The sequence below is a fragment of the Festucalex cinctus genome, chromosome 2 (genome assembly GCF_051991245.1).
Source record: "Festucalex cinctus isolate MCC-2025b chromosome 2, RoL_Fcin_1.0, whole genome shotgun sequence".
Lineage (NCBI taxonomy): Eukaryota > Metazoa > Chordata > Actinopteri > Syngnathiformes > Syngnathidae > Festucalex > Festucalex cinctus.
This window is the reverse complement of record NC_135412.1, coordinates 8,752,423-8,775,732: the sequence shown is the minus strand read 5'-3', so window position 1 is coordinate 8,775,732 and position 23,310 is coordinate 8,752,423. Positions and strand designations below refer to the sequence as shown.

Genomic DNA, 23,310 nt, shown 5'->3' with positions numbered 1-23,310 from the left:
GTCAAACTGTATTAATAGATTACAAACCCGCTTTCTGACAACTCCATTCGCTCCCAAAATGAATAAACAGCTGTTTTATTATTTTCTCTGAGGTAAAGTATTAGTATTAGCTAGCGATCCAAGATGGCGGGATCTTCTGCCGATCGTGCAGGGTCACCGATAACGTGTTGACAGCGAGACCTGTTGCGGCTCAATATTAATCCATCTATGAGGTGCACTGGATTATAAGGCGTATGGTCAATTTTTGAAAAAATTGAAGGCTTTTAGGTGCGCCTTACAGTGCGGAAAATACGGTACGCAAAATCTGTCCAAGGGAACGTTCGGCACCTTTTCAAAATGTATTAAACTCTAAAAATCTTTCTTGTGTAAATTTGCTTTCCAAGAACAGACACATTTCCGAATCCCTCATGGAGTTGTGCTCTAATCTCCTTTTATTCTTCTTGGCGGACCCTTTCATTTTGCCTGATGAATTAAGCCTGACCCACAAGGCTAATTACTTTAAACCTCCACCACAACCCCATTTCAACATTTCCTTACTCTCTGTAGTCTTACACTTTCTTCATCACTAACTTTTGCACAGTTCTACCTCAGTTACACTACTTTTATTAAAAAGCTTCTTTGCTATTCTTTTTGTTCTTTGCCTTTCTTTTTTTGTCTCTTATTGGCGTTCCCAGCCCCTCTCTCCAGGAAATAGGCGGCATTTATCATTATCTGTGATCTCGTCCTTTACTTACTCTAAACTAAATGCCACTATCTCATCATCTTGTCCCGATTCTCTCTTCACTTCTCATCCTCTTGCCTTCACACTGTCACTGACACAACAGGATATATTGACTGTGAGCGTGCGCGCGTGCGCGCGTGCATCTATCCAGCTATCTGTGCTCTTGTCTGCCTGGTATCACCATGACGACGGATTCTGCTGCTGTCTGTCCCTTGCTTTAGTGTATCTTGGCAGTAGTTGGGCCGCTGTGTCGACGTGCCCCGATTCATCGGCCACCTGGCAAAGACGTCAGTGCCCCATGCTGGACCCGCCAGCTCGCATATGGAGCCTGCATATGGGTCTCATCTTTAAGAGATGGTTGGCCTGGAGGGGCCACACAGTCCCTCCAGTCAAAGACACAGAGCCAATTCACAGAAGGCTGGTAATGTAAAGAGTTCCAAATAAAGAACACGTTTTCATATATCCCATGGCAAATAGGGACGTAACATAAGGGTGATATTGTGATATTGTGATATTAAAACTGCCACAATATCGTCGTCATCATGTTCACAATATTTAAAAGGAACACATCTGTTAAAAAAAAAAAAGTCCGGTTGATTTCCATTTGTGCAGTTCTAGCACCCTCTAGTGCAATTTAATTTTCATTAGGGATGTTTTGGCCCTTCTATGTTTAAAATCTATGCTAATTCTCAGATTTGGGGGAACCTAATTTGCTTGAAGCGATCAATGTGTGCTTGCATGACCAAGTTAGTGCCTCAATATTGTTATTCGTGATTGTAGGTGGTTTATATGCATTGCAGTTATGTGCAAAAGCACAATATTGGTGCTATTTTTTTTTTTTAGTATGAGCTCTTTTTTTTATTTTTTTTTTACAATATTGTGATCTTTTTTTAAATATCGCCATTGCAACTGTATTAATTTGTCAATATTATTTACAAAACAAGACTTTTGACACAAACATATTCATCTGAAATTCATTTAAAAACGTTATCATGCATCATGTTGATGGTTATCAGTATCATTAATATTTCTTTGGCGCTATATATCAAAAACATGCTGTTGTTTATGGCAATACAGTGAATAAGTGATTCCTGACCAGGACGCTGTGAGAGATTATCAGGGGTTCCGAGGGCGATTCCCTAATTTCACATTATTTGTCTGAAAGTATTATTATTATTTATATATGTATGTTTATTTATCTATCTATGCCAGCGACGTATAGTGACAAGTAATTGAATGCCCTTCCATTAGATGAGAAACGGTTGTAAAAGTCATACCTTCCTGTGAGGATATCAGCTTTAAAGTAGCACTAAGGAACTTTTCAACCTTAATAAAATATTTTCATAACTCTTCTGATGAACCATCGACTTAAAACTAGTCGAATAGTACCTTTGCCATAGCCTGAAAAATGACATCGTATCATTTTTACTGGCACAAAGCAACTTTGAGGAGGATGGTAGAAACACTGCCACACAAAAAAACTACAAATGTGCTGAATTCTTTATGGCATACGTCACTTCCCCTTTTCCCCATTCATTACAAAGACGGAAAGTCAATTTGAATGTCGACGCACGATTACTGCTTTCCTGAAAAGTTTTGTCTGAGGAGACAAAAAAGAAAAAAGGAAAAGGGAAGCTACTTGATAAAAGGACAGTCAAGGAAATGTGGTCTTCCCTCAGACTTTACAATACCGCTTTTGTCCTTATGACGCAGCCGTAATCAACGTAAAGTGAAGGTTCCTCAGTGCTGCTTTAAACAGCCCCAAAGTTTACCTGAGTAAATCAATTTGTGAGTATATTGAGACAACATCATCATTATTTATACTTTTTATGGCATTTGTGTTTGGTTGTGTGCCATGGTATTTTTTTTAATGTAAAATACAGTAAGTGCTTTGGGTCATGATGGTTGAGAAACACTGGAGGAAATGAACAGACAGAACATAACGTCACACACCTCTTTATAGTACAGTCAATAAAAACAGGGGTGTCCAAACTTTTTCCTGTGAGGGCCACATGCAGAAGGATGCAAGAGCCACTTTGAATTATTTTTTCTAACTTTCATTTTTAGAACAGTTATGAATCAGTCATGTAATATATTCACCATTTGGACCATAACACAGAGCAGAATGTGGAGGAAGGAAACCAATGTCATTTTTAGTATATATCGCAGGCTGCTTAAAAATGGATGCCGGGTTACAAATGGCCCCCAGGCCATACTTTGGGCAACCCTGATCTAATATATGTAATGGGCCTAATATGGTTGATAAAGCTAAATTACTGACACAGACAAATACAGATAATATGTGAAATTATTATTATTTCATTGTGTAAAAGTTGTAGTTTAATGACACTTCACACCATAAATTTCAACACAGTAAACAGTGGGACAGATTATAGTACCATCTCACGTAGCCCATCCCCCTTTTAAATGCATTACTTATCGATAATATGTGAAATTATTATTACTTCATTGTGTAAAAGTTGTAGTTTAATGACACTTCACACCATAAATTTCAACACAGTAAACAGTGGGACAGATTATAGTACCATCTCACGTAGCCCATCCCCCTTTTAAATGCATTACTTATCGCATTGCTGTAGTTACTGTGTAAAATTTCACACCCAATACTACCAAAAATCTATATGATTTTTTTTTATTTGACCAATTTGCTGGAAAATAAAGAATGACAAAAAAATGTTAGTTAAAATAAATGTCTGTCCCATACTTCACTGGGGTCGGCAATAAAAACAACTTTTTCCAACCAAACCAGGCATTTTGAAATTTGTCTGGAGGTCAAGTGAAGGTTCACACCTTGTCACCTCTGGCCGACCTGCGGAAGTCGCTGACACCCGTCTGCAAGCGGCGAGACAGACATCGAACGCCCCCGTGAGCCCCTCACCTCCCCTGCTCTCTCCGGCGTGGTGGTGTCGTCTGTCTGTAGTCCATTTCCGCCTTGAACAGCAAGCCGGAACGTCGACGCTTTCCGCAAACGAACTACATTACCCACAAGCGCCTGCGACGCCTCAACTTACAGAACTGGCTTCGTTAGGCTCCGGGAGTGTTTCTCATTTAAACAAACAGTGACGAAGATGGCGGAGAGTTAATGGTGTAAAGACGAAATAATCGATCCGGTAGAGAGATACGTCCAAAAGGTAAGCCCTCCCTATGTGATTTCCTCCCTTACTTTGAGACACGAATTACACCAGACTTTGCGTTTGGTTTGTGATACGATTGAGGACGGAAATGCAGCCTGCTTACTTGTGTTCCCTGCGGCAGTGCACACAAATTGGTATTGGTGCGGTGCAGAGGGCATATAGTGTACGCTCTTCTAAATGACACTAAACATGTAATCTCCTATTTGCATGATAGGTGTCTTTGTCACGCAGTCGGTACGATCAAACAGTTATTCCTTTAATTGCATCTTTATTTCACCAAGTGAACTTCACACGAGCTGGCTAGTTTACACACACACACACACGCGCCGCTGGTGGCAAGTGTTTCCCCTCAACGTGTTTGGAAGTTTATGCTTAAAAACCGAACACTCGAACGGCGCGAGGTGAGACGTGAACGTTTTGGCCGCGTTTGACAGCGACGGTCGGCTGGCGGCTTGCGAGACAGGCTTGTCCCCACCGGACGGTAGCGACGTCATGCGAAAGGTTTGCTGATCTGATGAGTGCACGCACACGATCGCGCATATGATTCACTGCGCGCACTGCTTTGGGATTGAGAGAGCTGTGAGCTTGCGTTTTGTTGCTGCAAGCGTGCGATTTGTGGAAACGGCGGCGCTGCCTGTCTGCAAGAGCAGGAGTTCCACACGTCTTGCTGAGCAATGGAAAAGTACACAAGCTCATGTTTGTGCATTAGATCGTCAATGCTTTGGGGGCAAATATCGGAGGTGAAAGTACGTGCTTCCTTTTTTATTTTTTTTATTTTTTAGCTGCACGGTTGTGTCTGCTGTGAAGACTAGTATGTCATCTCAGTCATCACCCTCCAGAACGCGTCTCGCTGTGCATATCTGCAGGGGGCAGCACAGCGACCATGCACCGACACTTCTGTACACCTTTATTTATGTATTTATTTATTTTAACCTCACTCACTCATGTGCCAGCTCACATGCACTGTCTGCTCCCCACATTGTGTGTAAACACAAAGGGAGTAAAATTGATGCATGTGGTGTGTGACTGAAGGATGCACCTCAATTGCTTGAATTGGTCCTTTTTAATGAATCTGTTTAATTAAAGGCTCTCTGTATTATTATTTTGATGCATTGACAGTCTGGTTTAATTTCTACTTTGCAGTTGAATACAAGTAGGAAATTGTAACAGGAGTGTAATTATTGACGATGATTATTTAGTGAACCTGTTGGATAGTTTGTGGATTTGTGTGACATACTTTGGTGTTTATGACCCAGAAAGATTGAACCTTCATATTGAACGAAGCCTTATTGATGCTAATGTAAATCCATCCATCTATCGTCTATTATCCTACATCGTTAAAGTGGGTGGAGCCTAACCCAGCTGACATTGGGCAAGAGGCGAGCTCAACAGAGACTGATGGGCAAGTTAGGCTGTATTACGATTGTATAAATTCAACTGGATTCAATGAATTTATTTGAACATGATTAAAAAAAAAAAAAAAAGTAGAAAAACAACAAAAATATACAAATCACTGTTCAAAAAGGAGTAGGAAGGAAGCTAATTTTATCATGCCCTACCCCTATCCGTCACTTCCAATGAGATTAGATTTGTATAATAATAACCACCTTTACAATATTTAAATTTTAACTTTGAAAACTCAACTCACAGAAAAATAAATAAACCTCATCATCCAAAAAAGAAAAACAGCTTATTTCCAGAAGATTGAGAGTCACCTTGGAAAGTAGGCTGGGGCGATATTTGGGTTATTTCATATAGAAAAAATGTGTTTCATTCACGGGATTTTACAGTAATCATTCAATCATCATCAAGTATTATACGTTTTTTGAAGTGTATTGTTAATATGATTTTGACACTTTAGATTGTTTGAGACTAATCAATTGTGCAGTGGCCTCAATAATTGGAAAATGTGAATAACGTACAGTAGGACAAGAATTGCACATGGGCCGGCACGACCGCCTGGCTTCCCAATTGAAGGAGCTTGGTGGCGCGGAGTCTAACACCCTCCGCCATAGCGTCCCGCTTCTGACAGATTGTCAGTTGTCCCTGTGGTCCAGTTCTTGGCTGGTCTTGGCTATGAGCGGATGGCGAGATGAATGCGAAGAGAAGGAGGGTGACAGTGATGCACGATGTTTGCTGAATTGGGGGGAAAATGGGGACAGAGGTTAGCAGGGGATGCTGTTGAGTAGGAGGCTGGACCTCACCCGTTACCAGCCTGGGAAGCTTGCGAGGATGAGGAGAATGTGGGTATCGAAAGGAGGAGGGGCACAGGTGGAGCCTCTTGCTGGAATTCTACCTGGAATTCTTCCATTGTTTTTTTGTTTTTTTTTGCCCTTTTGTTTTCTCTTGGTCTATTCTGTGCCGTCGTTTGCTTTCTGACTTGAAACGCTCCACATTCTTTCCTCCATTCTTGCTCATCTCTCAGGGGTGTTTTGCCCGCTGTCCTCTGCCTCCCCCCCAGCCCGCAGTGTACTGCCGACTGAACTGTTGTCCTGTTGTTATTGAGGCCCCTTCTCCATGTGTCAGGATGTGTTAAACAGGAATTAATCTTCACTGGTTCACATTGATTCGGCTCAGTGGAGGAGGGGTCCTTTTTTTTTTTTTTCCCCTTTAGTACACTCATTTTTGTCCTGCTCCTGTCCAGTGGTCAATGCCTCTCAGCCTAATAACATAACATGTCTTTCTCCTTTTGAGTCATAACACAAATAATTTTTCCGTACAGTAACTTCCTTCCATATTAACAAAACTACAAAAACAGTTGTTTTTTTTTAAATGACAACGCAGCAAGTGTTTGTTAAAAGGCAAAGAACTAAGTTATAGTACTTTCATGTCCAAGACTACAAGGGATCAAGAGCTCATTGTCAAAATGGTGGATGAAATCCTCTTGAAGGTGATTTGAGTTATTTTGTCAATCTCGTTAATTAATTCATTGCTTGTGTGCAATTAAAACATATTGGATCATTCATAGCTTGAAAGTGTGTGCGTTCAAATAAGCTCCCCAGGGGTAGTAAAATAAATAAACGTATGCATTTTCATTACTCTGCTGACTAATTATCATTAAGCCAAGCATGCATTATCCAGTCTCATTCAAGTAAATGGGACTCAGCAAGCGTTGCGTGTGCTTGCGAAATTTTAAGCCCAAGTTTCAATATCCATCCATCCATCCATCCATCCATTCATTCATTCATTCATTCATTCATCCATCCATCCATTTTCTTAACTGTTTACTCCTCACAAGGGTCGTGGGGAAGTTTTAATATTTATAATAATATTGTTTTTAGAGTTACTAACTAATAGTAATAACTAATTGAAAGTACATCTTACATCCTAACATAATTAAAACTAACTAGAATTATAGTTAGGATGTCCTTTGTTTTCGTCTTTGTCAGTTACTATCATACATGAGCGTTCATGGTTCATTTTGAATATAGTTTTTATTTCAGTTCTAATGGACATCCATATAGGAGAAGGACAAACAATTTTCTGACAATTTTAGTTTACCTCACATTATTACGCAATAATTAGTGACCCATTTTTTTCTGACAAACACTCCATACAATAAAAAAAAAAGTTACTAATAAAAAGTAAACTAAAACGAAGCATTTTCAGGTAAAAAATAAATATGAATACAACTTAAAAAAAAAAATTCTTGCTCTAAAAATTAATTAAAATTAACTGAATTAAAAAAATAAGTCAAACAAAATAAAAACTTACTATAAGAAAAAATTCCAAACTATTGTTGACTTGCGCAGACAACGTTTTTGGTTGGTACACTTAAATTGTGGTACCAATGCTTCAATGGATCATGAAAACTCATTGCCAAACTACAATCCAACTTGGAGAAAGTTGAACCGTAAAAAACTTGAATTCTTTTTTTGAATTTTTTTTAAAATTTCCATGTGCAGTGGTACTTTAAAAATTTAAAGATCTAAAAGTTTTTAAACGGGGACGTTATTGCGACGTCACAATAACTGTATGAATGAATGTAATTGAATAAAGGTATCAATCTGGGTTTTTTTTTGGGCTGCAATTTTAAAATCGTAGGTAGTTTGGGGTCAGGAAATAATCTCATTCATTAAAATTTGCATAGTTGACATGTTATTTACAGTCAGTGTGCAGAGTTGGCATGCAAGCGACTGAAGAAAGAGTTGCGAGTGTGTACAATCAATGCCGGCGCAACTACTGGCAGCACATTCTTGCTTTCGCTTTTCCTTTCTCTGTCTGGAACGATTCAGCGCAGCCCATCTCCCACTCCGCTCACTTCATTTTTTCTGTGAGAGGAATGTCAAGTGGCTATCTCGATGTCTTTCTTATGTGCGAATTTGTTAGTCGCCTGTGGCTTTGGATTCCTTTTGTTCTGTGCGTCTCATGGCTGCGTCTTCTCCTCTGTCTTTCCACATACACAAACGACCTGATTTGATTTTTCTCAAGTGGTGTACTCAAGCTAAGTTTGTATTACTGTTATTGGGGAACCAACCTTCCTTTGTGTAAGTGTCCTCATGTGTTTGCATGTAAGCGAGATGACGAATGAGACACAGTGAGAAAAGAAGGTAGGGGAGGGGCTAAATAAGAGGGGAAGAGTGGCTGTAATGAAGCGGCGACACCCACAAAAATTCACGTCGTGCTGTAGCATCCAGCTGTTACTGGTTGCGCGAGGCTTGGTTGCCACAGCAACGCAACCCTTCGCGCCTGCTCAAGGTCGTTCATCCAGCGCTGAACTGAGCATCATGCAGCACACACTGTAGGATGCTTGCTAGAAGAGGCAGGCAAAGATAAAATGACATCGAAGTGACCAATGGAAACGGTGTTGTTGAACATATATGGGTATGCTCCGTCTCCCCCCCCCCCCCCCCCCCCCCCCCCCCGCGCTGACACACACATGCAGTGTTGTTAATAAAGCAACAAACATTGAGGAATCCCTGGACATATGGCAGTGTAGGCTCTGCTAAAATATTTAGCTTGTCAGTCGGAGAGAGATGCTGTTTCGGATGTGTGCTTTTTTTCTTTTCTTTTTTTTTTTTTGTTCTCCAAAACGCATTAGTATCCTTTCTATTCAAACCTCCCCCTCGGTCTTTCTTTTCTTCCTCATCTTTGAGGTCTGCGAAATCGTCACGATTCGATAGCAATCACTACCTGTTACAAGCAAATTAGGTTGGAATAAATTTGGTTCTCTGACTTTTTAGGGAGTCTAAATCAAAAAGATTTAACAAAAATTAGTAGAGTTTAATTATGTGATAAATGAGGCTGGATTTTCATTCTGTTTTTAAACTGGTTGTTCATACGTCTATGTTAACTCATTCGCTCCCAGACATTTTCAATGAAGCAACCCCCTTAGCTCCCAGCTGTTTTACTGAATATTGACTGATTTTGCAAAGCCCACAGAATATTGTGTTCTATTGCTACAAAAACATCAAACTTACCAAAAGAAAGATTAGAGTCTCTTCTTTCATCAGGAATAAATAAATATATTTGTATCTGTTTCCATTTTGAAGCAATTAGCATTAGAATATAGCCAAGTTCTAACCTGTTCAAAACACTGGGAAAAGAGCTTGTTGCAACATGGCCCAGGCTGATCTCTTATACTCTGCTGCCACCTGATGTTGTTTTTTTGTTTTGTTTTTGTTTTTTGTAATAAATACCATTGCTTTAAGAGACCTCTTCAGGTCAGAGTGTGCATCAAAGCCTTCTGTATGCTCTAGCATAATAAAACAAAAACCGTATAAATAATGAGTTTCTGGGATCATGGCGATATTTAAAATAGAACATTTTTATACGTTTTTTTGGGAGCAAATGAGTTAACTCATTCCAGTTAAAAGAGTCAGGTACTGAATGTAGGATGGTTGGATTCTATGTGTCAAAATATATATATTTTTTGCCGCATGTCAATGGATGATTTTACCAACAGTGAACTGGGATGTCGGTCAGATAGGTCTTTTCAAAGAACATGGACCTGGAAAGCATAATCTGGCCTGTTTGCATTTGCCTCAAGGAGAACTCTTGAAAGGGGCTGTAGTTTCATGTCTTTCCTTGCTTTAAAGATAATAGACGCTTGTTAAATGGGTTCCTCACAGGGAGATGTGTGGCTTGAAGAAGGGGTGCTCTGTTTTACTTATTTTCCATTGACAAAAAATAAAAAAATCCAGACCTAGTTTTATGCCGTTTAGCTGTTTTTTTACGCACGCACGCACGCTTACAGGGCAGAAGTTGAGGTAAATGTTACCAGATGCAGCCCAGTGAGTTAGCAGTTTCAACTCTGCCTGAACCCGTCTATTACGTGACCACCACCTCAACTCGGTTCACCCCCATCCTGCCTTCCCGTCTGCTGCCACTCTGCTCCTATTGCTCTGCCCCTGCCACAGACACACGCACGCACGAACACACACACACACACACAATCGTCTCCTTCTAGTAGCGCCTCTCTTTCGTTTCAACAGCATCACTAATTTCAGCATAGCCTGATGGCATCTCCAAAGGTTCGCTACACCCACCTCGTCACCATGATTTGGGGTAGTGCGCCGGGCCAAGTGAATATCATCGGATCGATTACCTCTTTGCTTCCCTTCCAGCGTTGCCAGGTGGGAAATATAAGATTATTGGACCATAGACTAAAAAATATCGTATTTTGATGGAAATTATCGTACAATCGTCATAACCGAAATACACTGATTCGCGACGGTCAAATATAATCGTTCTTGTGTTGAAAAGTGCTCACAGGCAATCAGGTCTTTGTTGCGGGTTAACGTCACTGATGTGTATATATTACTGGATAGGTGGTTTGAGTCTTGCGCAATTTCCTGGGGGCGGGCACTTCCCATTCAGCCAATCAGTGCATGGATGTCTCTCGTTTCTCATGCTCAGCAATGCGCAATTGGCCGGCATTATGTCACATGAGAACAGATACCTTCAGGTTTTCGCAAAAAAAACTATGGCAGTTTCAGTTTTACCGGCAATAATCCGAAATGGTCAAATTATCGTACATTTGCCATTTTTTAGGACTATTGATCGTACAGAGGGTGAAATTATCGTACAAATACAATAATTATCGTACACCTGGCAACACTGTTCCCTTCCCAAGTCACATTGTGCTGTGATATCACGGAGGCCTGGTCATTCCTTGTCAACTGGGTGACGCCATGATAAACAGAGAAATATAGCATAAAGGCCATCTAGCAGGTGGGGTTGACTAAACAAATATCCTTGTAGACCCCCACATACTTGTGGTTCAGCACCTGTGGTTTTCAATATTTACTAGTGTTGTTCCGATACTAATACTGGTATCGGCAGAGGTGCCGATACTGCATTAAAACAGTGGTATCGGTATCGGTGACTACTTACAAGTAACATGCCGATACCATTAATTCCAACGCTAATATAGGATTTTGGATGCAGTATCTTGTGTCTTGCTGGTGCACGACATTCACTGGTATGTGACATGTTCACTGCATGCCGATGTAAGATATCCTATTGGCCCTTGAAAGCGCTGAACCAATGGCAGGACAGCTTTTTCATGTTGAGGAAAAAAAACCTTAAGTATCGGTATGGTATCGGTATTGGCCGATACTGAAAAGCTGGGTATCGGTATCGGGAGCCAAAAAACGGTATCGGAACAACACTAATATTTACAACATTTTTTGTGCCCCAACTTTATTTGATTGCTTATAAAGTTTGTTTTCTTCCGATAAATATAAATGTGTGTCAATTAGGGGTGTCACGATTCGCCAACTCCACGATTCGATTTAAATTTCGATTTTGGGGTCACATTTCGATTCTTTTTTCGATTTTTTTTTTTTTTTTTTTCGCTCCCCCACTTTATAACACAGAGGCATATGCTTCTGTAGGCTAAGGCTAGTCTATGATCATTGGTTCTATTCATTGTACAGTAAATCTTATTTCAAAAGATCGGCTACATATAGGTGATGCAATTTCCATATTATTTTTGTGTAAATTTATGTAATATATGATAATTGACATTAGGCAGGAATGATCAAATTCAAAGAATTTATTTACAATATAAAGTTAACCGTCTTGTTCTTACTGAAGTGTAAAATAAAAAATAAAAAAACAAAAACAAAAAGTCACAGTGGGTGCCTGCCATCTATTGACTGTTTTTGGTTACAACAGTGTGCTGCGCGTTCCTCTTAAAATAATGTGCAATGTGCAACAACAACAAAAAATATATTGTATCCAAAGTCATGGAACAAATACAGCCTGAACAAACTATATCCCAACATTTACAGTTGCTGGGCATACTGTAGCGTGGTTCAAGTACACTAATTAAATGTTTGAATCCAGCGTTTTCCAAGGCTGCAGGTCTGCTGCTATAAATAGACCTATGGATCTGGCGTTTCGCGCGAGCTGAAGTGTGTGGAAGTTTCACTGTAAATGAGGATGAAATAGTTGGTTGGACCGTTGTTTTCCCACTTCTAGTTGAATTTGATAAAGCTAAATCTTTGTGATGCCTGCGTAAATGTCCCGTCATGTTTGTCGTGTTTCCCGTTGTTACGGCTGGCGGCTCGGGCCCGCCGCCGGCTCCGCTCCCCTAGTATGTATGTGTGTGTTTGTGTCGGCTGGTGCCCGTATAATGGTACTTCAGTTTGAATGCGCCAGCGCGACACTCTGATTGGAGGACTGTGCCAGCGCGACACTCCGATTGGACGACTGTGCCAGCGCGACGCTATTGTGTATCCGTGTATTATACCCCTATTGGTTATTGTTGTTTCTCCTCCGTTCTGTCAGTTCTGTCAAATGCGGTTATTATTTGTTCACCTTCCACTTTCACTCCCTTGTCAAACCCCTGCCTGAAATTTCAATTAAAACTACTCAGATGTTAAAGTCGACCCGTGTTTATCTACTCTATATTTTCTGTTATTGTGTTACTTCCCTTCCCCTTGACGAGCCGGGCGTAACACCGTGGCCGAGTACAGTACGCGCACATAGCATATCTTGCAACTGTGGTCTTTTTATCGACAACGTGAACGTTGTCGACATAACTCACCGGGAACGCAAAATGTTTCCAAACTGGTGACGAGAGAAGCGGGAGCGGCTTGAAGCACCATTGCTGTGTCTGTCCGCGCTTGCCATCATGACTGCAGGAGAAGTCAGCTAACAAGTGCCGTTAGCTAGTAGCTGAATGGCTGCGTCTCATTTGCTTTCCTGGGAGGTGGCGGTGGCGGCGGTGGCGGCGGTGGCGGCGGGCGCGGGGGGGGGGGGGGGGGGGGGGGCATCGAATCGTGTGTCCTCTCTTCTATTTCGATGCTCGAAATCGTGACGTAATTTCGATCGATTTCGATAAAAAATCGAAATCGTGACACCCTTAGTGTCAATTATATACGGATATTCGCTATTCGCGGGCCGGCTCAGTCCCTGACTGTAAATGCAAAGAATTTATTATTCGAATTATCAGCCACCTTTTCTGTATCTGGTTCCGACCTGGTCAGAGTAAACTGCAAAGAGGTGGAACAAAATAAAATGTGGATGAGGCAGTACTAATATTGTAACAAATTACAATGGTAGGCGTCATGATGGTGGACTCGCCACTGAAGGCAATGCTCTGCCGACACTATTTGGAAAGAGCTTCATGCAGGATGTAAGTTCCTGGGAATCTCTCAGTGACATACATGTGACTAAGGAGATTTTCACATGACGCTCAGACAACACAGTGGATTAGGCTTCAACCGAAGTGCTGAATTACACACTGTGGATGAGTACAAAGCACAGTTGCTCCCGTACTTTGAATATGTATGTCTGAAATGCTGGCAAATGAAAAAGAAGCATAGGGAGTACATTTCGTTCCTCTCTTTCTCACAACAAACTTTTTCGTCCTGTGAGATCTGAGACTTAGTAAACAGTGGCAGTCTCTTTGAATGGGTGTATAATTAATATTGATTTTATACAATATGAGAAAAAGATGCCGTGACTGTGTCCTCCGGTGTCCTTTTTTTTTTTTTTAACAGCCATTGTTTGGGTTTCTCAAGGTGATAAATCTAACTTGGGCATACCTCTGGCTGTCTTTTCATCTATCCCATGTAGTTGGGGAAAAAAAATTCTAATCTAATGTCAATAAATGTCGTTGGTTTGTTTTTAGGGGACAGGGTGTAAGAAACTACACTGGGTTTAAAATCTGTACTGTAGTTAGATTTTTAATTGAATAACCATTACAGTTTCAGTGTTTTCTGTGGAATTTTTTCATAATTTGTTTGGTTTTACCTGTCTGTTTCGATCACTGATACCAATAGCCAGGTTTACATGGAGCCTTGTATTCGGATTAGAATCAAACTGAATGACCAAATGGAATGAAAGTGTTCCATATAAACCGCTCAATTTCAATAAAAAGGCCGAATCCAAATGGAATTTGATTCACATTTGCAGGTGTGGTATATTCCTTTTGCCAATTAGAACAAACATCATGTAAACCAAGTTGTTGCTTTCGTAAGTGTTAAAACGGTCACAACTATTGCTAAATAGACGAATAAAGTCCATCTTGATTAATCATTTGTTTACATCCATCTGCGCGTCACACTGCTGTAAAACAGCTGTTCTGATTAATGTAGTTGCGGATGCAAACTGCAGATAGGAATAGATCACGTCACATTGTTGTTGACCAGTTGAAAAAGTCTCCATGTTAAACCGGCTCATGTCAAGCAGGTTTGATCGTTAGTAACAAAGCTCAGTCTAATTAAAACGAAATTACTTTAGGCAAGTCTTAGCAGTTTTTATGCATAATAAGTGGATAAGAAGGATCTTGCGAAATCATGGAAACACTAAACATTTCAAGATAACTTAACTTAAGCAAGATCACCAAGCTACTGTTAAACAAATTGTGTGTGACTTTGAGAGCAAATGGGTTTGTTCCAATAGAAGTGCATATGAAAAGTTTTTGTCAGGCATTGTCATTGTGTTCAGAAAGCAGCTGTGAAAACGCCGCTAATAAGCAGCAAGCAGGTATGGAAGCAGCTGGTGCCTGTGGCGTTCCAATAATTTCTTGATGCAGGATCATCCAAAAGTTTGCAGTCATGCATAAATCTTTCCATTCTCACAAGGAGAAACATTTGCGGTGGGTTTAGTAGGCCTATATGAAGTGTAATTATCTTATAGTTTTATTCAGTTTTATTCTTGAATTCTGTGTTACCCGGGATGGTAAATCTGAAATGGGTTTTGGATGGTTGGTTGATGGCCAATATGTTCCAACAAGGCTGTAATGTCAACAAGGATTTGGCAAAGAAATGTTTTGGGCTGGAATAATGGAAAGTGAGATGGTAGGCTCTGTTAGGGTGTCTAAAGTTGATAAAATTACCCCTGCACAATATCTAGGGTCGTTTGTAACAGACCATTTCCTGGCTTTAAAAAACAAAACAAAACAAAAATGTGGGTTTCACAGCAGTTATTATGATGCAAAGCACGACCACACACTGCAAAAAACACCAAAAACAATGAAGCTTATGGGCTTAAAGGAAGAAAAACCTGATTCCAACCTTATTGAAAGGCTGTGGCGCCCCCTTAAAAGGATATATTTGAGGATGGATGGTAGTTTACCTTCAAACGGCAGCTCTTGCATCCTCAAGTGAGATACGGGCTGAAACTATCCATGGATTTACATGTTTAGTGAATCGCGGCATTGTTGCTGTGATCTCCAAGAGGGGCGCTTAAGCTAACGGAAAAAAAAAACAAAAAACAACAACATCATGTTTGTTTGTTTTCTAGCGTGTTAACAAACATTTTTGTTTGAAATAGCATTTTTCATTCCAAACCTATTATTATGATGATTATTTTTTAAACCGGAGGATATCTACCGAGGCTGCGCTGCTAATAAAGTTGCCGCGGCTGACCCTGCGGCAATGCTACCATATAATCGATAGTATCGATACCATACCAAAGTAGTGTCATATCCGGATACCGATATCCGTTTGTATTGATACTTTACTTTTGACAACCCTACTATTTAGTGCTATACAATGAACAAAACAAGCATTATGCCTAATTATTTAGAATGCAGTATCATCTCAGGTGTTCTCATACAATTTCAACTGAGTGTGGGGGTTTAAAAAAAAGCCATTCTTTTTTGTTTTTAAATGTTGACTCTGCCACCAAGGCCTATAGCAGTCACTCCCTCCTGAGCGCATCATGGCTTGAAATATCAACAATTCTCCACTTACCGACAAGGAGAACAAAAGGGCTGGAGGCAGGATGGTAGAAGTAGTTATGGTTGGAGGGCAAAGTGAGTAAACACCAATCAGAAAGAGAAACAGAGGCGAGAAGACTGAGTAGTGGAGCAGGGAGAAAAAGAAAACAAGTCATTAATAATTTACTTCCCCGTCGACCTTTAGCTCTCGCCACTGGTGTTCAGTAGAGAACAGTGTTGTGCATGTTGGGAAAGTATCTCATGATCTTACTGGTTGATTGACATTCACGTCCAAAGCGATAACTGAAGAAAAAAAGATTTTTACTCAAAGCTCTGAAAATGAAAACCCTGTAAAATGAAAGACCCTGAAAAGTCATTTTTGTGATTTGTTTTGAAATACATTACTCTAACATAAATCTTCTGATGCACCTGAACACATCGTCAGTCATGTAGACTGGTGTGCTTGGGTGTTTTGGGTCTTGGATCATCTACCAGGTGATGCCACCACAGTGGATCAGGCCACGGTGTATTATTCAGGTGACCTTTACATATCGCCTTGGACCTTCTCTTCAGATCCAGAGCCGTTTTGGAGTTTTCTCGGCCGCTTCCCTGTTGTTCTTGACGGGTCTGGCCCTTGCTCTTCCCATGATGCCCAGTACCCTGAAGGTTCTGTGGCGCGACTGACCCACAAATCCTCTACAGCCTGTTTCGATGTCCAAGCCTGCTCTTGACAGGTGATGACCAGATGCTCATATTTGGTCCTCATCCACACACCTATCCCAAGCAGTCTTCCCGCTGTATTGCCAGTTCTATGACAAGGATGTTCTTTGTGGGCTCAGAGATCAGATCCCTGCAGACATGTTCACTGCTGCCGTAGTCATTTGCCCAGGCCAATGGCGCTGGAGGAATTTTGCATTCGGCTGCAGCTGCTCATACCCACGCTGATGGCCTCTGCAGTCAGTTCCAACTCCTCATTGTGGCTCCAGGTGAAACGGGCCTCGCCTAGCACTTTTGGGCAGGAGCTCAGGATGTGCTCCAGTGTTGGCTTTGCTGAGCACAGCAAGTAGTTGTGAGTCTCCACCTTTCCCCGGGTGAAGGGAGGAGTAAGACGTGTTTTAGAAGCTCTGATAACTTTAACTTTATTTGAACACTAAACTAGAGATAGACCGATATGGTTTTTTCAGGGCTGATACCGATGCCGATTATTAGTAGTCAATGACGCGGATAACCGATATTTGGAGCCGATATTAATTTTCACTCAAAAGGGAAAATATTGGCATCAACATTTGGAAAAAATACAAACTCCAGTTCTTTTTTTTAATTGTATTTATTTTTATTTTTTTTAAAAGTATATACTTATTGAGCAACTTTTAGGGTTAGTGAAATTTTGGATTTTTTATTTTTATTTTTTTAAATCTTAGTCAATAGACATCTTTGTTTTTAAAATCTAACAAGTCCCAGGGGCAGTGGCATGTTTTCAAAAGTTAAATAAAAACAAACAATTGTTTTTTCCACTAAATAAAGTATTTATATATATTTGAAGTATTTTATTTATTTTTTTAAATGATCTTAGTTTTAATTTCAAACAAAAACAGATGGTGCAGAGAGTTCCCAGGGTCAGCAGCATCTCTGAAAATTTAAATTAAATTATTATTTTTTTTTAAATTTAGTTCCTTGAAGTTAAGTTGTTGTTAAATGGATCTATTATCGGCCATATGATTCTTCAAAATGGCCGATGCCGATATTCGTCAAAATGCTTAATATCGGTGCCGATAATCGTCCCAGCCGATAATCGGTCTATCCCTAAACTAAACGAATGTATATACGTGAGAAGAATTAGTGGAACGACGTCCCCGGGTGAAGAGGTTTGTGGGCTAGGCAGGACATCGTTAACTGCGCAAATCAGGAGAGGCAGTTCGGGGAGGGTCTGCCTGCCAGTCAGAGGTCCGTCCAAGTGACTTTACGGTACATTGCATACGTTATGGGAGCTGCCGTTATATAATTACTTGTGTCTTCTTGTGCGTCTTGTGCGTTTTGCATCCATAGTGTACAATGAGAACAGAAGAAAGTTGCGAATTATATTTCAACTATTATATTTAAAGTTAAAGAACTTTGAAGACCCTCCCTTTTCTTTTACAAAAAAAAAAAGGATTACCTCAGCAAAGAAGAAGTTCTCACAATCACAGATTTTGACTGCAGGTTTGGGAACAATGTTTGGAGAGAAATGGTGATAGTGTGTATGTGGAAGGAGTTTTAGATCTTTGAGTTCATCTCATCAAAGATGGGAGCAAAAACAAAAGTGTTGCGTTTATATTTTTGTTAAGCGGTGTAACGTAAATTACCAGCTAACATTAGTGCACATTAGGGGTGTGAATTGCCTAGTACCTGACGATTCGATTCGTATCACGATTCACAGGTCACGATTCGATTCGATACCGATTAATCCCGATACGAATGGTCACGATTCGATACCGATTAATCCCGATACGAATTTATAAGTCGATTGTTGCGATTTTTTTTCATTCAAATTTATACTAATCAGTAAGCTTGTAGAGTGTAAGATTTATATGAAAATGTATTATTTATTTATCTGAAATTTCAGTCTTATAGAGGTTGTAATCTGTTTCATGTTTGAACAGCATTAAAATAAAATATTAAGGCTTAATGTTCCGTTCATATAACATTCTTCCATGCTCAAGGTGTGAATCCTAAAAAAAAAAAAAAAAAAAAAAAAAAAAAAAAAAAAAAAAAAAAAAAAAAAATCGATTCTGCCCTTTTTGAATCGATTCGAGAATCGCGCGATGTAGTATCGCGATATATCGCCGAATCGATTTTTTTTTAACACCCCTAGTGCACATTATGTGCACTAATGTGCCCACAGTGCTTCAGGCACATTGAATAGGCAGGTAAGCTAATTTTTCACACTCGGCAGCAGATTGGTCAGCGCAAAGCTGATTATGTATGTATGTATATATATATGTATGTATGTATGTATTAGGGGTGTTAAAAAAAAACGATTCGGCGATATATCGCGATACTACATCGCGCGATTCTCGAATCGATTCAATAATCGGCAGAATCGATTTTTTTTTTTTTTTTTTGTTTTCTTTTAGGATTCACACCTTGAGCATGGAAGAATGTTATATGAACGGAACATTAAGCCTTAATATTTTATTTTAATGCTGTTCAAACATGAAACAGATTACAACCTCTATAAGACTGAAATTTCAGATAAATAAATAATACATTTTCATATAAATCTTACACTCTACAAGCTTACTGATTAGTATTTTCTAAATTTGAATGAAAAAAAAATCGCAACAATCGACTTATAAATTCGTATCGGGATTAATCGGTATCGAATCGAATCGTGACCTGTGAATCGTGATACGAATCGAATCGTCAGGTACGAGGCAATTCACACCCCTAGTATGTATGTATTTAATCCACCTCCATGTTAACACTACATGACCTCACAGCCGGCAGTGGGGACTCACCAATGTATAAACACGTGGCTGCCGTGCTTAAAACCCAAATGTGTATTTTTAATGTGTGTGAAAGCTTAAGTTGATGAAGCCATCATCTATGAAATGCGCCTGAACGCAGCACAATTATAGTTCTGAAATGCTTCTCCAAATGTAAATTGAAGCAGTTTATTCCTCAACTCCTCTGAGGATGGCAGCTGATTTAGCAGTTTTAGCTTTGCACAAGACGCGGGCGTGAGTTGAGTCTGCGTTTAACAACCACCAAGTGTGTAGGTACTTAAATAAGGAGTGCGAAATGTAATCTATGTCACAGCGACTACAAATTTGCTAATTTTTGCTGGCCGTTACCTTTCAAAGGCTATTGCATGCAAATGACAATTAAACCAGGTCACAGACTCGTTTTAAAACAGTGGGGCAAAACAGATTTTGATGGCATGGGACCTTTAACAGCCAGGTTCAAGTTGAAATCTATATATAAGGCATGAATGCAAAAAAAAAACAGGACTGAATTGCAGCTCAAGGCCTGCATGTCTTCCGGGATGGGCTCAGTGGCGAACCGTTGCTCCTCTGCATTGAGAGGCGTCTGAGGAGGTGGCTCAGGCATCCTCCTTGACATCTCCCTGGTGAGGTGTTTCAGGCACATCCCACCGGGAGGATGCACCGGGAATGACCCAAGACGCGCTGGAGAGACCATATCTCCCGGCTGGCCTGGGAAGTGGGAACGCCCATCGGGATTCCCCTGGAGGAGCTAGACAAAGCGGCTGGGAGAGGGAAGTCTGGGCAAAAGTTGCTGCCCTAGTTACCTGACCCCTCATAAGCAAAAGAAATTGGATAAATGGATGTTTTAAACTTGAACAATGTTGTGATTATACTCTACTTTCACCGATCACATGCACGAGTGGCCACGTGGAGAATTGCGGGACTGTTTGTATTATTTGCATATGGAGATTTGTGCTTCATAGCTAAGATGTTTGACATCGGTTCCCCCATGGGGCATGTTGGTGATCCAGGGCCTGCAAAGACCTTAAGTCATTGAAAGCTGGTGTGCCGTCAACATGATTTTGAAGCTGTTAGTTCTGTTTTGACTGTGGTAATTTGTGACTGCTCCCCTTTTAACCTTTTGTTGTGACACACTTCTTCTGCACAAAGAGGAGAGAAATACAGCCTGTGGATTTAGGAGGGAGGGCAGCTTGTTGCTATGAGATTGTGGTCCCATGACAAACAATGCGCCGTGTTTGTTTTTCGTGCAGAGAGTTTCTATTTACCCACAAAACAAACAGGATAAGGTCCTCGAGAAGGGTTAAGGCCATGTTTTAGGGAAGCTTCAGTTTCACTCAGCTTCTGGCACACAAAGGACGATTGGATAGGTTTGTGGTTATAGTGTCATAAGGGGATTTGAAGTAGCAGAAGAATACATTTTAAGTGTCCAGTGCCCAGTTAATGTGTGTAACCTTAAACCTTGGTGTGACACTAAGGCAAGATCATGGTAAACGATTTTACTGTCATAAGATGGTGTTAACAGAGTTTTCCATTAAATTGTGAATTGTTGTGCACCACAAGATTCAGTTTATAGACCGCACTGGTTTAGAAGCTGCACATGTGACACGTGCTGCCCCCTCTGATGTGCATATCTTAGCATAACGTTGGCCATGGGGTAACACAAGTGACACATGTTTTTGAAATGTGGGAGGAAGCGGGAGTATCCAGAGAAAACCCGCAAACTCAGACCTGTAAGCAGATGTGCTAACCACTCGTGCCATCTTGACAGATCCAAAGCTTTACGAATACTGTGCTTTTGTCTGTTTGCAGGAGAATATTTAAGCTTTTTCGGACTCATTACAGATGTATGATATTATCATACCTAATTTTTCAAGGGATTATAATGCATATAAAAAACAAAACTAAAGAATTAAATTAAATTGATAGGACTTTAAGTTCTGACAGTAAAAAAATGCATAGTAAATGCATTTTATTTTGTATTGCATGTAAATGTGTTTTGAACATTGAATATGCTGTAAATTCATAATTCATATAATTTGTAATTCGTGTTTATTTTAAAATATGCTATTGAGTATTTTGCAAAAATATAACCGGTAAGTACCGCGATAGTTCAACATACAAATGCACTGACTTAAAATTTTTTTTTTGTTTTTTTTGTTTTTGTTTTTTTTTTGTTTTTTGGCAAGGGTGAGTTGTGGAGGGTTAGGAGAATTGTGGCTGGAACTGATTAAAAGCATTTCCATTCGTTTCAGTGGGGAAAGATGATTTGAGATACAGTAAAAGTGATTTGAGTCACGATTGTGGTCACAGAATGAATTAAACTTGAACGTCAGCACAACTGTACCCACTAAATTTAGCATCGGGGGATTTGTTCCCAATTATTATAACTTTACTTTTTCAGCTGTAACTATTCTCTTCTGTACAATCAGCGAAAAGACTTATTATGGTTTCGAAAAATATTAAATCAAATGAAATAAAACAGAATGAAATGAAAAATGACATGGTCCCACCCCACGTTACATTTCGGGCTCATATTAAAAGTATTACGTAATCTGCACAAACAGACAATTTAGCACACGACAGCAGGAATTGCATTTGTAGGACTGTGTTGTAGACATGGCCCTCGCGTATGAGCGTGGTTTGATATATATATATATATATATTTTTTTTTAGCCTAGTTACATCATTCAACCTGGTGTACTGCTCCAGGTACGCGACTCGGCTCTCCAAATGCTGAATACGTTTGTCCTTTTCAGCATTCTGCTCTCGTAGCCGTTTCACTTCCCCAACAAAATCCACGATGCTCTTCTGCTGCTGCCGAACACTAGAAAGTTCCTCCGTGATAAAATTGAGAGACTGCTTAATCTCCTCAATTTCGTCCATCGACGGGGCTTTCTTGGGAGGCATATTGCTGCCTTTACCACTGTCCTTCGGATCTTAGGGTAAAATCAAGCCACGCCAAGTTGTCAAAAAGAAAGGGGAAAGAAATGTTCCCACGCTGTCAAACACTTAGCCGCTATGCTAGTAAGCGCTACCGTACGGAGTGAGACGTCTGAGAGTACTGACTGTCGTCTTAGATATGTGTGTGACATTTGTGTGTGGAAAACCGCTGGATGAATGTATGGATGCTATTTTTTTTTTTTTTTTCCATCAGTTTATGAATGAGAAGAATGCTAGTAGATGTAGCCCTAGTAGTAAGTGGGTGGTGATAGGGATAGACCGATTATCGGCCGGGCCGATTATCGGTGCCGATATTTGGCAGTTTGACAAATATCGGTATCGGCCTTTTGACCAATCTGAAGGCCAATAAAGCGGGTATTTTGAACACATTCTGACAATTTGTTCACATTCTGCAAAAATCTTTTGAAACTTTATGAATCCTGATGAAAACCCCAAATTTGCTACGTTTGCGTTCATTTTTTTGCACAGTGAAATACAGGAACTTTTCATTTATGGATCTATTTCAATTTCCACTTTATAAATAAGGATGCTGACACTGGGAATTCCCTACATGTTTTATTTTTAAGAATTAAAAAAAAAAGTAAAAAAAAAAAAAAGAAATGTTGAAACTCCCTGCAATTTTTTTTAAATATAATTTTTAAACAAAGCTGCCAATATCGTTTAAAATTGAAAAGAAAAAGTACTTTTTAATTTTTACACTAATATTTTCTCTTCTACAGCAAATAAATATCGGCTTGAAATATCGGTTATCGTTCTCCTTGACTACTAATAATCGGTATCAGTATCGGCCTTGAAAAAGCCATATCGGTCTATCACTAGTGGATACTGCAAAGTGTAAATAATAAAAATGTGTTTCTTTTCAAAATCATC

The 23,310-nt window shown here is 40.0% G+C and overlaps 1 protein-coding gene across 3 annotated transcripts in view; it reads left to right on the top strand.

Annotated features, from left to right (window-relative positions):
• The first annotated feature begins 3,755 nt into the window (after window positions 1-3,755).
• The window catches only part of LOC144013604 (nuclear receptor coactivator 3-like), a 70,088-nt gene continuing 50,533 nt past the window's right edge, over window positions 3,756-23,310 (top strand). The window contains exon 1 of one of the 3 annotated variants that reach the window (XM_077512675.1): window positions 3,756-3,873. The gene's annotated coding sequence lies outside the window, so the exon portion shown is untranslated. Of the gene's footprint in view, window positions 3,874-4,243; window positions 4,378-4,499; window positions 4,623-23,310 lie in introns of those variants that run through there. The other 2 variants (XM_077512676.1, XM_077512677.1) reach the window with 2 other exon arrangements.